This window comes from Nematolebias whitei, chromosome 1, assembly GCF_014905685.2.
Source record: "Nematolebias whitei isolate Nwh7 chromosome 1, NemWhi1, whole genome shotgun sequence".
NCBI lineage: Eukaryota > Metazoa > Chordata > Actinopteri > Cyprinodontiformes > Rivulidae > Nematolebias > Nematolebias whitei.
The window spans coordinates 68,225,741-68,230,568 of NC_056498.1; positions in this window are offsets into that span (position 1 = coordinate 68,225,741).

A 4,828-nucleotide genomic window follows, 5' to 3' on the forward strand; every position below is an offset into this window, starting at 1 on the left:
GTGCCGGGTTAGAATTGCTTTCAACTTGACCACATATGAAAACTGAGGAACCAAAACTTTTCAATTTAAACAACAAAAAAAAGTCATTCACAACCCTGCTCAACACTTGAACTGATTGGACATAGTTTACCACAGCCATTTAAGGTTTGTTAGACTACAACTGCAACACATCATTGCACCATGTATATCAGAGCTCAGGGACCTTCCTTGGCTATAACCTTGACTCCCATGAGCCATATCTTAAACAGTCTGTTACGAATCTCGAGATGATTTTAGACTCGGACTTTAAGTTTAATAAACAGATTAACTGTTCTTCAGAAAAGCTGCTTCCAGTTAAGGCAGATAGCAAATCTCAAGTCCGAACTGACCAGATCGGACCTTGAAAAAAATAGTACATGCATTGGTTACAACCCAACTAGAATACTGTAACACACTTTATGTTGGGGTCAGTCAGGTGTCCGTCACATCTCCAGCTCTTCCAAAATGCTGTAGCTCGGCTACTAACATGAACTTGTAGGTTTGATCATATTTCACCAGTTTTGTCCTCCCTTCACTGCCTCCCTGTACACATCAGAATTTATATTAAAATCCTCCTATTGACCTTTAAATGCCTAAATGGACTTGCACCCTCATACCTCTCTGATCTACATCAACCAGATGTTCCTTCTTGGGCGCTGAGATCATCGGATTTTGATTGTTCCAAAAACAAAACTGACGCTCAAGGACCAGGCTTTTTTAGTCATGGGCCCTAAACTTTGGAAAAATCTGTCCCTCAACATTAGACAGGCCACTTCACTCCCAGTTTTTAAATCTATCCTAAAAAACACACTTGTTTTCACTGACAGTGTGATTTGATTTAGTATTTAATTGTTTTTGTGATTTTATGTTATTTTGATGCTTTTAATTACATAATTTTTCTTTAATTACTGCCTTGATCTGATTGTTAAGCACTTTAGTAAAAGCTGCTGTTTTAAATGTGCTTTATAAATAAATTTGATTTGACTACATGCACACATGCGTTGTTTTTTATCCATTCTTGGTTTCCTTCCCTTGTCAATGCAGGTGCTGGTCATAAAATGAGAATATTATAAAAAAAGTTTATTCATTTCAGAAATTCCATTCAACAAGTGAATTTTGTAAATTATATTAATTCATTACACAGATATATTTCAAAATGTTTACTGCTTTTAATGTTGATGATTATAAATGACAACTTATGAAAACCCCAAATTCAGTACCTCAGAAAATTAGAATATTGTGAAAAGGTTCAATATTGAAGACACCTGGTGTCACACTCGAATCAGCTAATAACTCAAACCACCTGCAAAGGCCTTTAAATGGTTTCTCTGTCTAGTTCTGTAGGCTACACAATCATGGGGAAGACTGCTGACTTGACAGTTGTCCAAAAGACGACCATTGACACCTTGCAAGGAGGGCAAGACACAAAAGGTCATCGCTAAAGAGGCTGGCTGTTCACAGAGCTCTGTGTCCAAACACATTAATAGAGGTGAAGGGAAGGAAAAGATGTGGTAGAAAAAAAAAAGTGTACAAGCAATAGGGATAACTGCACCCTGGAGAGAATTGTAAAACAAAACCCATTCCAAAATGTGGGGGAGATTCACAAAGAGTGGACTGCAGCTGGAGTCAGTGCTTCAAGAACCATCACGCACAGACGTATGCAAGACATGGGTTTCAGCTGTCCCATTCCTTGTGTCAAGCCACTCTTGAACAAAAGGCAGTGTCAGAAGCATCTCGAGACAAAAAGGACTGAACTGCTGCTGAGTGGTCCAAAGTTGTTCTCTGATGAAAGTAAATTGTGCATTTCCATTGGAAATCAAGTTTCCAGAGTCTGGAGGAAGAGATTAGAGAATCCACGTTGCTTGAGGTTCAGTGTCAAGTTTCCACAGTCAGTGATGGTTTGGGGTACCATGTCATCTGCTGGTGTTGGTTCACTGTGTTTTCTGAGGTCCAAAGTCAACACAGACGTCTACCAGAAAGTTTAAAGCACTTCAAGGTTCCTGCTGCTGACCAACTTTATGGAGATGCAGATTTCATTTTCCAACAGGATTTGGCACCTGCACACAGTGCCAAAGCTACCAGTACCTGGTTTAAGGACCACGGTATCTCTGTTCTTAATTGGTCAGTAAACTTGCCTGACCATAACCCCATAGAAAATCTATGGGCTTTTGTGAAGACGAAGATGTCATACACCAGATCCAACAATTCAGAAGAGCTGAAGGCCACTATCAGAGCAACCTGGGCTCTCAGGTCGTTTTCACACCAGATAGTCCGGTAGACTCGGTTCGGGACAAATATTCATGAGCTTTTGTTTACATTTGAGCTGGTGCGTTTGCATTCACACTGCACTGTGCAGTTGAGCCAACCTGTTGAACCAACCTATTCCCCCGCTCGCCTGAGGGGGCGCTGCACCAAGAACTACTGAAAGAAACGACACAAAAACCTCTGAAAACACGTCTTCTTCTTCTGTAAATAAAAATAAACACGAAGTGGCATCAAGTTTTAGCAGTTTTAGGAGTTATATTTTGTCATTTTTCAAAAATGGACTTAGCATGAACAGAAGATGAGACAGAAGAACATGGAGAATATTGTTTTTCCACACAAGGCAGCTGACGGCTCCATATAAAAAAATTAAAAAAAAACCCTGAAGTATGACTTTTTATAATTGTTTATTGTTGTTGCTGTTGTCCATTGTTGTCATCTTTCTTTGTTGAAATCAGGTCTCTCTTGTAAATGAGTCCTCGAGGCTCAATGGGATTAACCTGTCTAAATAAAGGTTGATTGATTGATTGATATAAGGTAAGAGCAATGTGTGTTTGTTTACCCTGCGGAGCGGGTCCGGTCTGTTTGCATTCACACTGTACTCAAACCGCGCTGGAGTTCGTTTCTACCGGACCGAGACCTAGGTTTTAGCCAGGGCCAGAGTTCGCCTTTTTGTTCCGTGACAGAGTTAGATGGTGTGTTCACACCTCCCTAAACGAACCAGACTTTCTAGGAAAACGAGCTAGAGTTCCATTAAAGTGGCCTAAACAGGGCTGGTGTGAATGCACCCTCAGAACACCTGAGCAGTGCCACAGACTGATCGACTCCATGCCACGCTGCATTGCTGCAGTAATCCAGGCAAAAGGAGCCCCAACTAAGTATTGAGTGCTGTACATGTTCATACTTTTCATGTTCATACATTTCATTTGGCCAACATTTCTAAAAATCATTTTTTAATTGGTCTTAAGTAACATTCTAATTTTCTGAGATACTGAATTTGGGGTTTTCATTAGTTGTCAGTTATAATCATCAACATTAAAAGAAATAAACATTTGAAATATATCAGTGTGTGTGTAATGAATGAATATATTATACAAGTTTCACTTTTTTAATGGAATTACTGAAATAAACTTTTTCAACATGGTATTCTAATTTTATGACCAGCACATGTAGACACATCTTTAAAACCTGCAAATGCCTGATATCAAATGACTTCCTATGACCTCTCTAAGGTCCCTTTGAACTTAGCAAATCGGATTGTATGATAATCTATGCCCCTGCAGCTTGTAACCATTTGCTATCTATTGATCTAAAATGGGGACTTAAAAAAATTATGAGGGCAAGGAGGCTGACTACAGTGAAGTTTGCCACTGCTTCCCATCTTAACCAAACCTACCTGAGTCTATCTGAACTTGGATCATGTTATTGTATGTTTTTACAATCTGTTTTTAACTTCTTAAAATTCCTACTTGACCTGAAACTTACTGCTCTCGGCTTCAGATGTAGGGCTCCCTTGAAAAAGAGATCTTTTGAACTCACTTGGACTCATCTGATTAAATAAAAAACAAATTAATGAAGATGCAATGAAAAGCAGGTTTCATTCTTGGATCATACTGCCAATATTTTAAATACAAAACCACAGAGAGTGACGTCTCTTTAGAATGAGAGTTTATTTACCCAGTTTGCCCCAATTTAAACAATCACAACAAAATATTCTGTCCACCAAAAATTAGGAATGAATATACAAAAACTAAAACCGATTTAGAACAATGAGTTCTAAATTGTTTTGAGGAAAACAAATTACAACAGAAGAGAAGCTAGAAAAATGAAGTTTCAAATAAAATAGAAAATATAAAGTACATAAACAAACAAGCAGTTTCACACTTTACTCCATCCTGTTGAAGAAAAAGAGCAATGTCTTAACATTAATCTATTGGAATTATCAAACACACATTGTTTTATTATCGTCTATTTACACTAAGATTGTCTAACTTCCATATAGTCTGGGTCTGCTTGTTAATAGATGAAAGTCACTTGACTAAATTTTCATTTACTGGAATATGTGCTGAGAAAGAGGAAGCTTTAATTTGAATCTCTTAAGTCAGCAGTTGTGATTCTCCTTTTTTATTCTCTCAATGAACAAACGTTCAGGTGAAGCAACTGTTCTCAGCTAAATTGGGAGTGCGCTTATATTCTGATCATTTCGCTAATATACATGACATGGAAGTTTACCTTTAGAACTGATAAAAACAGAAATTAAGATTTGTTCAGGTCATTAGTTTTATATTTTTTAAAAGGTATTTAAAAAAAAAAAGACGCTACAAGGCTGTTTAAATTTACTAAACCAGCTGACGACCCAACAAGCACTCCTCCAGTAAATGACTACATATTAATTTGTTGTGTTTATTTAAAGCAGATGTATATGTGCACATGCTTTAAATTACACTCGTTGGTCAACGATTAATTTGTTTCCATGGACAGTCTTAGTCTCTTAATAATTATAACATGTTAGTGTAGTGTGTAAGTCACCTTACATGGGAGCCACGCA